Genomic DNA, 19,969 nt, shown 5'->3' on the forward strand with positions numbered 1-19,969 from the left:
ACAATTTGATTCGTCTTGGTAGTAGGCAGAGCAAATAGTGGTTTGCAAAGTAAAACTCCCAATTCTGCACTGTCCATTTCTATGGTATCTGCCTTCTCAGAAGAATTATACCTTCGCCATTGCTTCCTGAGATACATTTATGCATTTTAACATATGCGTATCCAGCATAGCTTATTCCCCAGGCGGATTTGACTGGCTCTTCCCGACAGCTGACTGACAGGAGTTGAAGATAGGCTTTTTCTTGGTCTGCTAATTCCCTGCCTCCAGGAAAAATAAAGGATGTGAAAGGACAAGGCTGATGGGAACAGGCATAATTTGTGATATTCCTCCTAGGTTGTACATTTTACCAAAAAAAGGGGCTAACTCCTAGTGGGTAGGAGTTTCTGCCTGGGTATCGGGACAGAGCCAAAAGAGCATGACTGGGCATCTACCTCCTTGTGAGCTGCAAACTATAAGCTGATCTGTCGGAGCAGCTTTTGGTCTCTGCACAAGGATGATGAGCTTTGCCAGGTGGCCGGGTGACAAGACCATCCTTGGCTCTGCGCCTTTAAGTGTGGAGGCAAAGCACTGGGCAGGGCTGAGCTGCTGTGAGCTCATTTTGCTTCTCCTGAGTGCAAGCTCAGCTGCTGCATCGTAACAGCTCCAAGTACCAACAGCATGAGGTGGTAGGGGCAAAGGCGAATAAGGTATTTGGAGCAGGAGCCGCCATGTCACCTGAAGACACAGAGATATCCTGAGACCGTACCCTTCTCCCCAACCCTGGGATCCTCCATCTTCTGGTAAGAAAGTGGGATTGCTAAGGCTAGGTGCCATGAAAGAGAACTGAGCCTTTTGCTGCAGTATTCTCTGGGGAGAGAAAGAGAGAGAGAGAGAGAATGACAGAAAGAAGAAGAAGAAACAAGTGACTGAAAGATTGGGAGGGAGAGGGATCTGTTTTGTAAAATGTGAATGACTGGGCTCAAGTATGCAGGGCAGTTGTACCCTCCATCCTCAAACCCTTCCTCTAATTATGGAGGTACACAATTCATTGAAGTTCCCTCATGGCAAGGGAAAGGAACTCTGCATGTGTTCAGAGGCATAATAATTTCTCATGTTCCATGGCTGAACCACAACAGCATAGAAAACAGCATCTGGTAGACTTGGATCTTGAGAAGTGAATTATCTAGGAGGGTGAGTTCATGAGGACAGATAAAGGTCTAACAGCAGATGTGAGTTTAATGCTCATTGAATGTTCGTTCACGTGAAGATAGAAGCACATATGTGCTTCCCCGTGTGGGTATGTGTGGATTGCTTGATGTTCTATGTGAGATAAGCTGTTGCACATCTCTGCTTAAGAGTAGCGGTTTAAAATAACTTCAGATGGGATTTTAACTGTTGAAGACAAACATGGACAAAACAAAGTACAGTAGAGGTTATGAAGTGTCAAGGGTGGTTTGTGTAAAGAAAACATTTGGGTACCACAGTCTTAAGTAGGATGATACACTGAAGCAAACCACAAGGCAAGAGAGCCTGTTAAATGAATTCTAGAGTAACGGGATTTCCTCCTCTTCTGCTCACATCTGGATTTGGGACTCTGAAGTGCACTTGTGTTCATTTAATTGGGGTTCTAGTGTATTGGGAAATTATGCTGAACCCTTATCACTGGGCCACTCAATCATAAATGGCAAATATTGGGGAATTAGATTCCTGATAGATTTGCTGGTGGTTTTAGAAGATGCAGCTTGTCTAGCTGGCTGCTGCTTAGCAGCTTATTCTGAGGGTTTCAGTCATATACTGTACAAACTTTTGGAGATTAACATCAAAGTAGATGGGAGACAGAAGCGATGGTAAACAAGGTGTCAAAATAAGAGAGGACTGATTGAATCTCCTTTAAACAAAATCAAATCTGTGTGAAACGGGGAAAGAAATTCAATCAGAAGAATTTTCAAATGTTCAGAAACAGGAGAAGTAATATTTTTTATTACACTGGGATTTGGTTTGTTGCATCCCATGGTCTAGAGAAACTTCTAGTTGCTTTCAATTAAAAAAAAAATTTTGTGTATATCTTATGAAGAAACTCTGGTTTTTCAAAGTTCAGCCTGATCTCATCCATGGTTACTCAGAAGTCAGCTACAATACTTTGTGGGGCACCTACATCTGAATAAGGACAAATGTTGCAGTATGCAGACTGACAGTGAGACAAGGCATTGTTATTCATATTTTACAGGGAGGGAGTGATCTTGTCTGAAGGCCTGCCAGCAGATCTGAATACAGGTCTTCCTGAGCCAAAATCAACTCCCCACCCCCACCCCTGGAATGGCAGAATGTAGTTTGAAGGAACACTGAAAAGTTGCAATCATTTTCTCATTTCCTTCGGTCTGGTATCAGAAATGCCTTTTTCAGTTAATGACAGCAGGAGCCCAGCTTGACTAGGGGTACAAACACGGCTATAGCTGTTCAGGTAGGGTTGTGCTGATAGGGGATCTCTGGCCTCTTTGCAATGCTGAGCTTCCAGTTTGTACAAGATGCTTCAGTTAAGCAAGCTGCTAGGTACCCCCTCTAGCCAAAACTCCCGGTGAAGCTTCTTCATTCCTTCAAAGGTGTTCTTCATTTCCGGTCATACTGATTACATGCCTGTAACATTCAAATATTAATGATTCCTGGGTTTGTGATTTGTTTGTTTTGTTTTGTTTAAGTGATAGAGCTGGGTGTTGTTTTTTTTAAAGTAATAATAGAGCTGTTGTACTTAAAAGTCCATATTTCTTTCCTGTGGGTTTCTCTGGAAAACCTGTGTCTGTGTGTTATGTGGTTTCGAGTTGCATCTGACTTAACAGCAACCACAATGATTCCATGCCTTGGATCCTCAGATGTTCTTGGACGACAACCCCCAGAAATCCTGGCCAGCACATCTAGTGCTGAAAGCTTCTGGGAGTTTTAGTCCAAGAACATTTGGGGACTCAAGGTTGAGAACTATTGAGCAACACTCATAAGGTTTTCAAGGTGAGATAAATAAGGAGTAGTTTTATTAGTGTGACACACGCACACACCTGCAGTGAATTTCAATAGCTAAGCAGGGACTTGAACCCAGGCCGCCTGAGTCCTAGTCCATTATTTTGTCCACTAAAGTAATGGATTCACTTTGCCCGTTACACCACCCTGGGTGCCTACTGCGGCCAATAAAACCATGTCGAAGTACATGTGTGTCTGCAAGTGTAGCTGGACTTCAGGTTCCTTCATAAACAACACGGGTTGTGGTGGCTGTGGCTGATGGGAACTGCAATCTAACAACCTCTGGAGGGTCATATGTTCCCTATACATCATCTAAAATGTCACAAAACAGAGCCCCCCAAAATAAATAAATAAATGAACAATGGTTGTTCTGGGTTTTTCGGGCTCTTTGGCCGTGTTCTGAAGGTTGTTCTTCCTGACGTTTCGCCAGTCTCTGTGGCTGGGCATCTTCAGAGGACAGCAAATAAATGAACACCTTTTAGATCTGAAAGATTAACAAGCCTTCATGGAGTAAGCTACTTCATCTGGTGCATCATATCTCATGAATATGAAGGTTTATGCCCTAATAAGTTTTGTTAGCCTTTTAGTAGGTTACATAATTCTTTGTTTTGTTTTGCTGCAACAAATTAATACAAAAATCGCTCTGAAAATGGCTAATAAAAGCATCAGCAAGCTTTTGCATTCCTCAATACGCTTAATCAGGGAGCATGTTAAACAGGGATTGGCTGAAAGACAAAAGACACTGTTAACTCACTATAAAAAGAGAGAAGCGTGTGATATATTTTAAGCAGTCTGCATAAGCCTCTTCCCTTCTTCTCCAAGGGGCTGCCTAGGCCAGCATATGGGAGAGAATGATGGCTTCGCTTTCCATTCTTGTGTATGCAAAAGGGAGAAGGCAAGCTATTCCTTCCTGGTGGACCAACACAGGAGGTTGCATTTCTCTCCCAAACTGCAGAGGATTTAAAAATAAACTCTGTGGTTCAATCAAGATTGGATTCCCTCCACTTTATAGGCCAAAAGCAAAAAACAAAGAAAACCCCACAACAGATTGATTTTATGTTGTAAAGGCAACAGGATAGTCATAAATTTGGACATGCAGGTACTTGATGTAATAGTCTTCATAATCGCCTGCCTCATGAAGAGAGTCCAAACTGGATTGCTAGAACTGAGGAGCAGGTCTTTTGTAAAGCTGATGGCTTTAAATTCATATCATAGAATCTTTGTAGGATTGGAAGTTACTTTGGAGGTCTTCTAGTCCAACCCCCTGCCCATGACAGGAGACCTCATACCATCCTGGACCTCATACCATCCCGGAGAGATGGCTGTCCAATCTTTTCTTGAAAACCTCCAGTGATGGGGCACCCACAACATTGGGTGGCAAGCTGTTCCACTGCTTAATGGTTCTCACCATGAGGAAATTCCTCCTTATTTCCAGGTTGGATCTCCCTCTGATGGGTTTCCACCCATTGCTTCTTGTCCTACCCTCAGGTGTAATGGAGAATAAATCAATGCCCTCTTCCCTGTGGCAGCCCTTCCAATATTGGAAGACTGCTATCATGTCTCCCCTCAGTCTTCGCTTCGTTAAGCTAAACATACCTAGTTCTTTTAGTTGTTCTTTATAAAATTTAGCCTCCAGTCTAGTACTGTAATCACCTTGTTCTTTTCTAGGTGCTTACAAATCTGCTGCTTGATTATTTTTTTCAGGATTTCCCAGATATTGATGTCAAGCTGATTGGTCTGTAGTTTCCTTGATCCACTTTCCCCCCCCTTTTTGAAGATTGGAACCACGTCAGCTCTTTTCCAGTCCTCTGGCAATTTGCCTGTGCTCCGGGAGGTCTCAAAGATTTCATTCAGTGGTTCTGAGATCACATCTTGCCAGTTCTCTTAGTACCCTGGAATGTAAACTATCCAGTCCCCATTCAAGCCCAAAGGAGCTCAGCTCTTTTGCATTACAAAAGGGATAGCTTGCAAGAATATAAATCCCAGCTACTATAGCTAAGCTGGTAAGGAACAGAAGCCCGCCCTCCCTCCCTCTCTCTCTCTCTCTCTCTCTCTCTCTCTCTCTCTCTCCCCTCTCTCTCTCTCTCTCTCTCTCTCTCTCTCTCTCTCTCTGTGTGTGTGTGTGTGTGTGTATGTGTGTGAGAGAGAGAGAGAGAGAGAATCCTGAAGACATTCTCCTAATTTACAGAATGGTCGGCATTCTACTTTCTGCAGCCCTGGCATCTAAAAATGGAATTTTTAAGTTTTACAGCAGCAGATATGACCTTTTCACCAGAGATGGGAACAAAGTTTTGGGAACCTGGACTTTGGACACAGTGGGAACTATGGTCCTTGCCATTCTGATTCGAGCCTGCTGGGAATTAAGGGGCAGTGTCAGTGTTTGCTCATCAGAGAGCCCTGAGCTTTGTGGGTTGAGGGTAAAGGAGAACTCCTACTTCCTCTGCATCTCCCTGTGACCTTCCTCTAATCAGGCCCTTAGGACTAGGGTGACCAAGATCTTATCTATGGAATTGGTCTGCAAGAGCAACCTCTGCTTTCAGTCAGATGACTGGCTTTGCAGCCCCAAGGGTGAACCAAGTTCAGCCTTCCAGATATTGTTGGACTGCAATTGCCACTGTCCCTCCTTCTGACATTTTTGTTGCTGATTTAAAGAGATCATCCTTATAGTTGCACTCACTCCCATGAAGAGTATTTCTTGCTAGATGTACCTGGATGCACTGGATCGTCCTAGTACCATCTGTCTACACACATCCAGGGCTGCTGCCAGAGGTGTCACTCCCAACACAGTTTACTCTTCTCCTTTACAGTCTCCTCCACCCCCTCCCCGACTCTTTCTCTCTCTCCTCCCTTCCCTCCTTGTTTTACCCACCCATGGAGTGTCGGGGAGTGGAAAATGACCAGCAGAAAAATGCCTGCATGGAAATATCATCAAAGAGTGCAGATATGGACAAAGTTGTATGCAGATCAGCATTGAACAGCCTGGGGCTGGACTCCACATGAATAGATCCTGCCCAGGAGCAAAGCAGAAAACAACTTTAGCACCAGCGAGGGTGCAAAAGGGAAAAGAAAGCAATGGAGGGTTGTTTTGCTTTGACTCTGTTGAGATTACCTGCAGTCCTGCATTGTTTAGACACCAGCATGCAATACCAGTATTCCAGATGCAAGGAAAATTGAACAAATGCTCAGCCCAGGCAGGTTCTAACTTACACTATCCAATATTTCACAGATCAGAAGCGTTAGGAGAGGCTCGCCTCAGGCATACTATGACCTTAGGATACATTTCTGGGGGAGGTTAGTGAGTTGGGATTACTGAAGCCAGCCGGATAAATTTTGCTGTCCAATGCCATCCTTAGATGTGTGCCTGAAGTGTATCAAAATAACTAACCATAGTTAAGGGCAATTATGGCTTACTGAAGTCTGTTTTCTGTATCCTGTATCTTGTATTCATCTCTTTTATGAATGGGGAAACTATGGACCTCCAGCTGTCATGGGACCACAACTCCCATCATCCCAATCACTGCTCGTGGTGGCTGTGGCTGATAGGCATCATGGTCCGACGACTGCTGAAGCGGTGTGTACTAGTAAACTGATCTCACTCCATTCATGCACAAGCTAAGTAACAGGCCTTCTAAATATATTCCAAAGACAAATATGAACAAATTAAAAATAAGCTACAGTTCTTTTTTTCTTTTAGCACAATTAACCTTTTTGTTTTTTGCTTACGGGTTCTCTTATACTTAACCTATCTTAGGGCTCAACAAGTCTCAATTCAGCTTTGTCCTATTCCCAAGAATGTTTCATAGTCCATTGCTTTCACAATGGATGCATTTATTACGGAATAGCTGCCAACACTCAAGCACAGTCTGCAGCTTTTTCTAATCTTGAAAAGTGGTTACAGAGGGACAACAGCAGAATGGATGGAATCAGCCTGCCTTTTTTTAACTCAAGTGCACACATTTACATTTCATGTCTCCCCAAGAGTAAAATGAGAGTCAAAATGCTAGAGTCACTGTTTTAGCAGGAATAAGGGACCAGATTAAAAAACATGATCTCCAGTTTTGAAATAAATAGTTGTCAGCATGCATTAAAAATGCTCTTTTGTGGGCTTGGCTTTCTGAATTATGCCTGATTAACATATACAATTTATACAGATAATAATTCAAAGGCCGGTCAGATTCCAAAATATCTATATGGAGAATGAGTGCAGGGAAAGCGCCCAAGAGGGAGACCACAGCTGTGATACAAGGACATCTGCAAGCAGGAGCTTGAAGGCCTTAGGAATGGACCACAACATATGAGAAATTTTCACATCTGAGCATTCAGCCTGGAGGCAGGCAGTGCAGCATGGCCTCTCCCAATTTGAAGAGACCCTTGTCCAGCAGGCCGAGACAAAGTCAAGAGGCAGTCCCAAAAGCATCAAAATCAGGGAGCTGGACAGGGGACAGATTGTATTTGTCCTCAGTGTGGAAGAGATTGTCACTCTCGAATTGGCCTTTTCAGCCACACTAGATGCTATTCCAAGACCTCTGTTCAGAGCACGTTACCATAGTCTCTTGAGGCTGAAGGATGCCTACATGTAATTCAAAGGGCCCAAATTTAAGGGGGGGGGGGGGGAAAATGAAAATGTTTGTCAATATGACATCAATGTAACAATGGTTTCTCAAACACAGATGCTAGAGCCTTGAGCTGGGTGGGAAGTGGAGTGTGAATCTTTATTTATATTCATAAATTGTTCTCTTGCTGTAGTTGATTGTTGCCCTCTCCTTTCACTTTGAGATCTTCCCCACCCCACCCTGCTTGGCCATCACTGCACTCTTTCTGAACAGTTTGTCTGCAAGCATGAGGGCACATGGCATAAGCTTCTACCAGCTTCTGCCTATAGCAAACTGCCTCTGGCTGACAGCAGACAGCAATTTGTGAGTGAGTGGTTTTGGAAAAGCCCAGATGCACACGACACAGAGAAGCCTTGGGCAGTGTAAGGGCATGCATAATAATACAGATGCTCTGCTAGCAAGCTGCATTGTTTCCACGGGATAGGAAGAGTGAGAGGAACTGTAGAGCAGAGGGGAGCTCATGATATGTAGAAAGGTTATGGAGGAGAGAGAGAAAAGGCCAACATTGTGAATTATTAGGGACATTAGCCGAACTCCTGTGAACCCAGGAACCAGACCTGGATATATTATTCAAAAGCCTCCAGCAAAGGCATGACAAAGACTGAATCAATGGATCTACTCATATTCCTTCCATCTTGTGATTAGCCTGAAGCCTTGCTCTCTACTGGAACTGAGTGTGTTGCCAGGCACAATTTTATAATACTGTATTAAATACAGCACAGGCAGTCTGCAATAAAATAAGTCAGGGCTCCTCTGTCCCTTTAAAAATTGTGTAGAAGGAGTCATTTGTTGCCAAAGGAGCACCTTCAAATGACAAGTAAAAAATCTCCATTATATTTCGCAGTGTTTGAAGATTCAGCAGTCCTTTCGTTTTTGTAAATTACTCTAACAACACTGCAGAGTTGCTTGTGGTAAACAATGAATGTCAGACCACACTATAGATGGGTGGGATGCAGGCAGACACACCAAAATACACTAATCTTTCAGCCTACAATCCCAATGAGTGGGTGTGTGGGTGGGAATGTTCTTAATAACCTGGGGACTGTAGTCCCCAAATGTAACTTTTCTTGTCCTTTTCCCCATTTCAACATCTAGAGGCATTTAGGATTTCAGTTTGCTGTAATCCTGTACACTAATCCTATCTCCTTTAATTTGGCAATGCAGAAGGAGCCCAAACATCTTTCAGCAGGACAGCCAGCAAGATATACAAAAGTTGTTACTGTACTCTCCATACTTCCATAATTCAGAGGAGAGCAGGGATACATGAAAGACAGGCATGCACAGTGCTTGGGGTTTTCTTACAAGAGGAGAAAACTAGAGAGAAGGGATTTTCCAAAAAGAGACTTTGGTTAAGTTCATCATGATGTTGACAATAAGAACAAAGGTTTCTAACTCCAGTGTGTCCTTCGGCTCTGACAATTTTTATATTTTTAGGGAAGAACAACAGAACTAGTATTATTTGAGAAAAAACACAAACCCAATTTCCTTGCATATTATGGGAGTCCTTGCTATTTCTCAGATTTTTCCTATTCACCCCTATTTCCCCTGTCATCTTCACTCCCAGCATAGGTGCATATAAAATGACTAGTTAACAATGAAGTAAACCACTGGGTAAAAGGAGGAAAAAGTTAAGAGCACACTAGCATTGATATTTTGACTCTTATTAATGGACAGTGATGTGCCCCACCTTTTTTTAAAGGCACAGATTATATAAATGCAAAGAAGACCGGTCTCTCTACGGCTTCTGGCCAAAAAGCTCAGAGCATATATAGATTGCCTTGGGAACAGAGCCTTGAAATGTAAGAGTTCTAGAATCTCCACAGGCCATTATTCTGAGTACTGCAGATGAAATGTTTCCTAGCACCAGGCTGTAATAGAACCCTGGTCATTGTGAGACAGAAGGCAAGAGGGATGCCCCACTTGCTGGAGAGCCGTCCCTCATCCACAACAAAAATAAGGAGGAGAGTCCCCAGCCAGCACCAGAACCTGCAGCAGAAGCTCAGCAAGGGACAGAAATAGGGGAGTTGACTGAGAACTGGCAGGGCATGACAATGAGAGAGGTCCAGGAACAAAAGGCAGAAAAAGAGAGGAAGAAGAGGGTGGAGTTTGAGGCAGGAACAGGAGAGGTAAGAAGGAAGGAGAATCAGGTGCCACCTGGCTGGGAATTGTGTGGATGGAGGATCACTGGACAGGATCACGGGGGAGGCTGAGAGTGCCTAAAGAGAAGGTGGATTACAGAAGAAGAAGGGAGATTCCCCCAGACTCTCTTATTGGGGAGAAGCCGAGGCAAGAGAGTGGAGGAGGAGGTAGAGAGAAGAGAAGGAAAGAGTAGAGAGAGAAAGGAGAGAAGCTAGAATGGAGAATAAGAGATATGAGGAAGAAGGACTACAGGGAGGACCCTGGGAGGATCGGGACCCTGAGGGATGAACCCTATGGAATGGCGACAGGGATGAAGAGACCGTGCCCTTGCTGGAAGGTTCAACGGGGCAGACCGTGAGAGACTGGGTCCCTGCTGATTTACCGGGACCATGGAACAATCATTATGGCAACCCGTTCCTCTTAGAAGATTGGAGACCCCTTCTGGACCTGTTGGCAGAAGGAGAAAAGACTCATAATCATATCATGGACACTTTTTTATTGTTAAATGCACTGTAGCGTTCACCCTCATGGCCCCTGTTTGTCTCACTAAACGCAGAGCTCACAAAGGCAAACCAAAACACCTCTTGACACACTGCCACTAGTTGATCTCCTTATCAACTTACTTTACTTAGAAAAGATGAAGGTCCATTCAGTACTGACTCTTTAATAGAACAGGTTTATTGATTACAGTTGGTTTCTGGAACAATTCATAACCACATTCTTCAAGTTTCATCAAGCTTCACTATTAACCTTCTATAGTAATTATCACAGTTTACACTCAGATTAATCACTCCTCAGACCCCAAACTATCCTCTCTCTCTGATTCCTAACACAGACTCTGACTCGCTTCTCTCAAGCTCTGCCTTTTAACATCTCTTTTGGCCCCACCTCTTAACCATATTAACATATAATTCATGAATAATACATAACTTATTGCATAACAAGGGTTATGCAATTGTAGTGTTCGCCCCTGTGGCCCCTGTTTGTCTCACTAAACACAGAGGTCACAAAGGCAAACCAAAACACCTCTTGACAAACTGCCACCAGTTGATCTCCTTATCAATTTACTTAGAAAAGATGAAGGTCCATTCAGTACTGATTTTTTAATAGAATACGTTTATTGATTACAATTGGTGTCCAACGGTGGGATATGAAACAATCCAGTAAAGTCAGTTTGAAAGTGAATTTTTTGGAGTCATGGGTACCCTTTTAGTCAGAGATCTGTGGTGAAGAAGTGGGTGACCTGCTAGAGCTTTTGTGGAAAAGCTTAGTGGTGGGGCTTCTGATCCCAGATCTGGGGGGGGGGGACTAAAGATAGGGAACGACTCTGTAGGAAAAATTCCTGTTTATTTACCTCAGGATTTAGAAGACTAGTGGGCTAGCTTAAGATCCAAGGCTCTGAGAGTTAAGGGAGTGCTTGTGGATAAAAGTGAAAGCCAGAGGTCAGAGCAGATCTGAGGGGATAGAAAAATCAAAGCAGAGGCTTGAGACATAAAATTATTTCAGTGACCGGAATTAAAAGCAGAAAGACAGGTCCTTTGTAAAAATCAGTACAAACACTCAAGACTAAGTAACTCAGATATAAATATGCCACCCAAACGTAGCCAGAAGGGGAGTTGTGAGGCAGATAGTTTACCTCAAGAAATGAAGGGAAATGGAGACTCTTTAACTCCAATGAAACAGGAAGAAATTGATAAGGGTGCTTCAGAGAGACAAAGAAATTAAGCTCTCAAGAGTTTGAAAAATTGAAATTATAACAAAAAATTTAAATTGAAGGAATTAGAAATTAAGGAAAAAGCCAGAGCTGAAGAGAAAGCTAAGGAGCTGCAGCTCAGGGAAATGGAAATTAGAGAAAAAGCCAGAGCTGAGGAGAAAGCTAAGGAGCTAGCGGTCAAGGAAATGGAAATTAGAGAAAAAACCAGAGCTTAGGAGAGAGCTAGGGAGCTAGAGATAAGAGGAAAAGCACAGCAAGAGCCAGGCGAATGGCATTTGATCAAGAAAATACACAAAGGGAAAGGGAATTTCAAATAAAGATGAAAAGATTGGAAATTGTGGCTCAAAATAATAATAGCAATAACAATAACAATTCTAGTGAGGGAAATCTATCAAAAATCCACCTAAAGAAATTTCCCCAATACAGGAAAGGAGATTGCCCTGAATCCTTCCTCATTTCCTTTGAGAGAGCGTGTTGGGACTTTGATATCAAGGATGATGAAAGGATGATAATTCTGAGATCATAAATAAGTGGAGAGTTAGCTGAATTGTATTCTCAGATGCCTCTAGAGCAAGCTAGAGATTTTGAAGCCTATAGAAAAATGGTATACAGTGGTGCCTCACTAGACGATGTTAATCCATTCCATTGAAATAGCTGTCTTGTGAAAACATAGTCTAGTGAAAAGTGTTTCCCCATTGGAATGCATTGAAACCCATTTAATGCATTCCAATGGGGGGAAATAGTCGTAGTCCAACAAAAATCGCCCATAGGGAAGCCATTTTGTGAAGCGCTGATCAGCTGTTTAAATCGCTGTCTTGTGAAGCATCAGTCCTGAAAACACCCGTTTTCAAAGATCACCCATAGGGAAGCTATTTTGCGAAGCCACCGATCAGCTGTAAAGATCATCATCTTGCGAAAAAACAGTCTGTGAAGCACGGACCAAATCATCATCCAGTGAAATCCCCCCATAGGAAAAACCATTTTGCAAATCGCTACAGCAATCGCAAAAAGTCAACATCTAGCGAAAAAACCATTTTGCAGGGTAATCGTCTTGCGAGGTACCACTGTATTCGAGATTTGGCATAAATGCAGAATACCTGAGGAGAAAATTTTGTTCCCTTACCAAAAAACTGAAGAATCTTAGTCTCAGTTAGGGGCTAAACTTACTGTTTGGACAAATGGATGAAACGTGAAAATGTCACTTCTCTAGAACAAATGAAAAATGTGATTGGGTTAGAACAATTTTATTCTATTTTGCCTGGGCAATTGTGTTATTTAGTTAAAGATAAAAATCCTAAAAATCTATTGAAAGCAGGTGAAACGGCGGATTCCATAAGTGAGATCTGAAACCTCAAGTTCTCTGAGGTAAAATTTAACAGGCAAAACTGGGACAACTATAAGAGACCCTTCAATAAAAATTACCTCAGAAACACATCAGGGAAAGAAGCTCAGAGTAGCACACCTACCTGAGTTGCCAGAGCCTAGTCCACTGAAGTGAATGAACTCTGAGGAAAAATTTAACAGATCGCCTGAGTGTGATTAAAGGATTTATAGACAGTGCTATAACTGCAGTGAGTTTGGGCATAGTCAATCAAATTGTATGAAAAACAACAATAAAAATAGAAAAGATGATAATCAGACCAAGAAAGTTTACTGTTTAAAACCTGTGGAGGCCACTGAAGGAAGTTGTAACAATGGTGGTTCTGTCTCCATGGCAACTAGCAGGACAGAGAATTCTGATCTGCCACTAGCCAGGGTCATTGAGTGTTTTCTTATAAAGACAGAAAATATTTTAGTACAGAACCCTGGCGAGGAAATTCTTATTAATTAGAAGTCTTATGTGGGAGTTGTTGATACCTGTTCCAACATAACCCGGTGTCATCCTGATGTGGTTCCTAAAGAAAAAATACTTCCAAATCAAACTGTTACAATCAAGGGAATAAGTTCTACTCCAGTGATTTTACCTATGGCTAAAGTAATGATAAACTATAGAGATTGGGTTGGAATTTGAGATGTGGCCATTTTTGATCCAATTCCAGCAACTTGTTTAATCGGACTAGATCTAACTAAGCATGCACAGGGTGCTTTTGGGGTAACATGTGCCCTGGGAGAGCAGCTAACAATCCCTGATGGAAAAATTGAATCCCTAATCTCTGAATCAAACCAGGGATGCCCCAGTTTAAAGGAAAACCTTGACGTAGCAGAATCGGCTGAGGAGATCATATTGAAAAACCCTAATGATACTTCCTGTATTGATGAACAGAAGGAAGGTAGTACTTTAAATGATTATATTAGAAAACCTAAAGAGAATCCCATTCCACTGACCCCTGAACACCCAAAGAGGTCTATAACTGATAAAGACCTGACATATAGAGAGGGTTTAAAGGCACCTCATAGAGGGGGAGGACCCCATCAACAGCTAATTGTCACTGGGAAACATAGGGAGGAAATACCGGTTGCTTTTCTAAAGGGTTGGGACTTGATAGAGCATGTTAAGAGTGCTTTTGTACTAACACACTCGCAAGGGGGCCAGAAATCACCCACTGCAGTAGAAATGGATACTATAGCAGAGGGAAGCCTGGAGGGAGAAAGGTCCCTTAGAAAACCAGCTTAATAATGTCCAGAAACTGATCTCATGCTTTTAAAGAATCCCAGTAAAAATAGTTTTGCCCAGGAGCAGAAGGAGGACACTAGCTTGGTGGGTTGCTTTGAAGTGGCCAGTACACCCACTTTATTGTCTCCTGAGTGCCCTGAGAGATTTTGCCTGGATAAAGATCTTTTGTATAAAGAGAAGTCCTTAGAAGTGGCAGAGCCAAGCTTGGGAAGTACTCCTAGAAAGGAGAAAGGCTTTTATGAGACCCAGGAAAGAGCATCCTGCCCTGAGGACCAAGTAGTGGGACACAGACCTACAGAGTAAATTGCTTGTGGCAGGGTCGGAACCTATAGATGTGTTGCACCAGCACTGGAGGGCTAGAGAGTCTATTAGCGCTGCAGCTGAAATAGGCCTTCAAACCTTGCAAGGCAAACCCCTACCTAGCTTATCAATGAATAAAGAACTAGAATCAGATAACAAGCTCAGTGTATCTAAAGCAAAACAAAGATTTGAGATTGCACTTATAAGAAACTCACCCGAGAACCCATGACAGTGGTCCCCTACATAGGGAAAACTTTGCAATAAAAGTACCTGTGGATGAATTTGTCAGTGAGGAGGAAGGCATAAGCCCTGACATCTTAAAGAAGGACACATCCAGAGATGTTCAGGAGGAGGAGAGGGAACTGCCTACCCTTTCCCCAGCTGAGAAAGTGAAGCCTCATGCCAGAAAGAAAGCAGGCTTCGCTGGGAAACGGCACACAGAGGACATCCCGTGGACATCAGAGGGCCCAATGACTGCTAGTTGACTGAAGAGAGTGCGGAAGAAGGTGCCAGAGATCATCAGAGGGACCCCTGAGTGCCAGCAGTCGTGTGACCAGCTGAAGGAGGCAGTAACAACCGGACCAGTCCACAGCACACCTGACTACAGCAGGGAGTTCACCATCCTCATGGATACATCTAGTGTTGGTCTTGGAGAGGTGCTGTGCCAAGGAGATGACAGTGGGAATGTGCAAGACTTGGACTTTGTAATCCACAGCGTAAAAGAGACTCAGATCGTGGATGCTGATACCTTACCTCGAAAGCCAAATGACTAATGGGGGGGGGAATAAACAAAGTTGGTAATGTTATACTAAATGTTCACTTTGTGTATAGTGATGAAAAATTGAATATTGTTGAACTGAGATGGGGAGAATGATTCAAGGATTTTTAAAATAAACCTGAATGGACTATTGAATAACAGTTGAACCATCTATGTAAAAGTTTCACCATTATATTACATTTCTGTAAAGTCGTAATGTTACATGTCATAAGTATGAATCATAAGGTAAAGTATATAATTGAACTGTATTGGAATGTTTAGAGTGATAAGATATTTTGATTGTTATATAAGATGTTGTTATTGCTTGCAAAATGATGGCAGAGGGTAAGTAGAGTTTTTGTGCAATGATGCATGTTTGTTTAGGATAGAAAAAGAGTTTCTCCTCCCAGACAAACATATTTAAGGGGGGAGGAATGCAGTGTTCACCCTTGTTATGCAATAAATTATGTATTATTCATGCGTTATATGTTAATATGGTTAAGAGGCGGGGCCAAAGAGATGTTAAAAGGCGGAGCCTGAGGGGAGAGTGAGTCAGAGTCTGTGTTAGGAATCAGAGAGAGAGAAGGATAGTTTGGGGTCTGAGGAGTGATTAGTCTGAGTGTAAACTGTGATAATTATTATAGAAGGTTAATACTGAAGCTTGATGAAACTTGAAGAATGTGCTTATGAATTGTTCCAGAAACCAACTGTAATCAATAAACCTGTTCTATTAAAAAGCCAGTACTGAATGGACCTTCATCTTTTCTAAGTAAAGTAAGTTGATAAGGAGATCGACTGGTGGCAGTGTGTCAAGAGGTGTTTTGGAAAGAGGGGCGGAGCTACAAACAGCAAAGCAGCAAGAATCTGGACTCTCCAGAATTCTGCTGCATGCCGTGAATCCAGGCTTGCCAGAATTCTGCTGCATGCCGTGAATCCAGGCTTGCCAGAATTCTGCTGCATGCCGTGAATCTAGTCCTTACAAAGGACTGCATGAACAGGGGCTAATTGATTTCAACATTGCTTTTGTAAGTACAAAATAAACTTAAGTGGCTGATTTCAAAGAAGATAGCGTAATCTTAGAAGTGGCAAACAAGCTTTAAACCCAGACATATTGGTAATTTATTACTGCGTCATGCTTGAATAGAAACAGAAACTGGAAACTGATAAAGACACAGACAGAGACTTTTTCCTCTTATTCCCTGTCCTCGGATGGCTGGAATAACACAGCTTTTCTTATAAACTTTTATAATAGAAAAAAAAGAGGTTTAAGGAGGCGAGATGCTGCAAGAGGTGGATTTTAACCTAATGGAAGTTTTATTATGACTGAATCTACAATTGAAGCTATCTGGTGAAAGCTGAAGTCTGGATTAACATAATAAATCCTCAACTCTGCTGATGATCTGACTTTTATTACTTAAGTACTTTATGGTTCTCGGCTGGAAGAAATGAGCAAGCTATTTTGGTGGCTATTTTCTTCACGCTAAGGAATGTTTCTTAATGTGAGGCATATATCTTGAAATTAGAAAGCATCTTTGCCCATCCACCTTTCAACGAAGATGGATTTAACAGAAGATTTAATAAATGCTTTTCAGAAAATGCAAATGAACATTCTGAACTATCTTACAATCCAGTTCCTTGAACTTCAGACATTGCTTTCGGACATGAAGGAAACGGCAGAGCATTGGGAGTTCTCGTCAGACCAGCACATTGAAATGGAAGCAGCACGAGAGAGAGAGACTTTATTTGTTTTTAGAAAGGAGGGTGAAACCCTCAAAAAGGAGGTTAGGGAAATTAATTTGTATTGTGAGAGAGAGGAGCAGGTGGATGAAAAAGAGATGTGTTCTAATCTGATGGGTGAATATGTAAAACAGGGAAGTGGAAAGGGGAGGCTGAAAGGGAAACGAAATACTGATTACAAATCAGACATTGTTTGGCTTGTAATCATTGTTTGGCTTCAAAGGCAGAACATGATTGATGGAAAAAATCCACCAAACCAGAGAGAAAATAGTCTAATAGAGTTCCACAGATGGCATGCCAGCTACATAGGCCCTGACATGACAGGCTGTATGATCCACTCAGTTCTCCTCTCCGACACATTGATGCTCCTCCCTGCCCCCGCAGCACAATCATGTATGAATCAGTAAAACAGGGCCGCTTTTTCTATAAGCTACAAAAATCAGATGGCCCGTAATACAAATTACTATTGAATAAGTTACAGTTAGAGACAATGAGGGCAAGTGAAATGGGAATGGGACTATGATGGTTATTCCTGATTTAATTAGTCTAGCTTTTAATATGGCAGCCACGCTCGAGTGCAGATTGTAATCATGGGCTTTCTTCTTGAAGGCACATGTTGGATACTGTCATTGGCTCCAGTTCAGCAACAAGAAGTTATGCAGCACCTTCTAAGCTAACAAATTGGCCTTTGAGAATAGAGTCTTCTTCATTAAATGCATGTTCTTATCTCAAGTTATGAATATAGCTACACACACACACCTTGGCAAGGTGGGGGTGAACACTGAGGACAGATTAGGCATCCTTCAGTCTCGAGAGACTAACATGCTCTGAATAAAGGACTTGGAAGAGAGTCTAGTGTGGCTGAGAAGGCCAATTTGAGAGTGGCAATCCCTTCCACACTGAAGACAAATACAATCTGTCCCCTGTCCAGTTCCCTGATTTTGTTGGTTTCAGGACTGCCTCTTCGCCTCGGCCTGCTGGACAAGGGTCTCTTCAAAATGGGAGAGGCCATGAACAGTCAGATTTCAAGGTTTCCCATCTATTGAGGTCCATTCTTAAGGCCTTCAGATCCTGCTTGCAGATATCCTTGCATCGCAGCTGTGGTCTCCATCTAGGGCACTTTCCCTGCACTAATTCTCCATACAGGAGATCTTTTGGAATCTGACCATCAGCCATTCTCACAACATGCCCAAGCCAATGTAGACGTCACTGTTTCAGTGATGTACACATGCTAAAAATTCCAGCTCGTTCTAGGACTACTCTTTTTGGAACTTTGTCCTGCCATCTGATACAAAAAATGCGTCAGAAACAACGCAGATGGAAGGTGTTCAGCTTCCTCTCCTGCCATGCACAAAGGGTCCAGGATTCACTGCAGGACAGGAGTGTACTCAGGACACAGGCTCTATAGAACTAGATCTTGGTATATGCTGTCAACTTCTTATTAAGCCATACTCTCTTTGTGAGTCTAGAGAACATGGTAGCTGTTTTGCCAATGTGTTTATCCAGCTCAACATGTAGGGAGAGTGTCAGAGATTGTTGAGCCAAGGTACCCAAAATCATGAACAACCTCCAATTCTTGTGTGGAGATGGTAATAATACAGGGAGGTGAGTCCACACCTTGGCCCATGACTTGTGTTCTCTTCAGGTTGATTGTTAATTCAAAGTCTTGGCAGGCCTTGCTAAAACGATTCATGAGTTGTTGGAGGTCTTCAGCAGAGTGGGCAAGAATTAGGAGAGAATGAGGAGAGAATGTACGTACGTACGTACGTACGTACGTACGTATGTATGTATGTATGTATGTATGTATTCATTCATTCATTCATTCATTCATTCATTCATTCATTCATTCATTCATTCAGTTTTTACCCCGCCCCTCTAGACAACGTCTAGAAATGTAGAAAGTACAGACAGTGTGACAATTATATTATTAATAATGGCCATTCCCCAAACAGCTGGCTGGACACTCAGTGAGTTAGATATTTGGCTACAGAGCCAAAAGCTGGGACTTTGAATGCACTCCCACCTTTTATTCCTGAAGTCAAAACTTATTTGAAGAGTGAATGCAAGCAATTTGAGAAAGAGAAATATATGATCGACACAGCTGAGTCTGTCTTCTGTCGTATTTTTGTCTCCTGTCCTTCCAGAAAGCTCAAAGTAGTGTAAAATGACTTACATATTTATTTTGTGAGGTTAGCTTAGGCTGAGAGGTTATTGTGATTAGCTCAGGGTCACCCTGTGAGCTCTGGAGTCAAGCAGTGAGATGTCAGCCTAGGTTTTCCAGGTTTAAATCCCTGCACTGTGTTCTCTGTAACACACTGGCTTGCCTACACAGACTGATGAAAAGGACAATGGCCCCATTTAGTAGAATCTAGACTTATCATCAATATGATAGAAATGATTGATGACAGAAGAATCCCCCACCCAACAACAACTTTGATTTAAATGTGATAAAGACTTTTGTTCATGAAAAGTACTATATTAAATATTGATAATCACTGACCTAGCAGTTTTGCATAGACAAGGCAAACATTTTCAGTTCCTCTGTATAAACAATGTGCCCAGAGCCTGCCATGCCTTTCCTGGCCTGTTATGCATTAAAGCTGGCCAAAACCTTCATCAGGCTCTCTTACTAGATTTCTCTATAATTTGTATAGATTAGCAAGCAAAGGTTGCACCCAATTTGTTTATCACAAGAACAACTATACACTCTTCTAAGTTGGACTCTCTGAAGGTCTGATTTGTAGCAATTCATTTGCAGATATGTACGGTGCATATATACTGCCCCGCCTCGCCTTTTCCACAGATCATGCCAGTCAGGGGGTATTATAGGTATTTGTTCAGAAGTTATTATAGCTACCAAGGCCAGAATCATGGAGTGCAAATGGTGTCCACTATCCTGTGAGCCATCTTTCGTACACTTGGTTGTGCCTTCGTAGCACAATGGATTGTGCGTCCAGTCAGACAGACAACAAAACCTGCCTGCATAAGGGTCGTTATATGCATATATTTTTAGACAAGGTAGTTAGTTCAGCTCCTGTGCTGCTATTCTGTGCAGGTTTCTGTTCTCTGAAGCCACTCACCTTAATTTTGCACCTCCATTGGCAAAA

The 19,969-nt window shown here is 42.4% G+C and overlaps 1 protein-coding gene across 3 annotated transcripts in view; it reads left to right on the plus strand.

Moving 5' to 3' along the window:
- The first annotated feature begins 251 nt into the window (after window positions 1–251).
- PLCD4 (phospholipase C delta 4) overlaps window positions 252–19,969 on the plus strand; it is a 52,658-nt gene continuing 32,940 nt past the window's right edge. For 2 of the 3 annotated variants that reach the window (XM_020792148.3, XM_072985302.2), the window contains exon 1: window positions 260–779. The gene's annotated coding sequence lies outside the window, so the exon portion shown is untranslated. Of the gene's footprint in view, window positions 780–19,969 lie in introns of all 3 variants that reach the window. The other variant, XM_078382892.1, reaches the window with a different exon arrangement.

Source organism: Pogona vitticeps, chromosome 1, assembly GCF_051106095.1.
Source record: "Pogona vitticeps strain Pit_001003342236 chromosome 1, PviZW2.1, whole genome shotgun sequence".
In the NCBI taxonomy this organism is placed as follows: domain Eukaryota; kingdom Metazoa; phylum Chordata; class Lepidosauria; order Squamata; family Agamidae; genus Pogona; species Pogona vitticeps.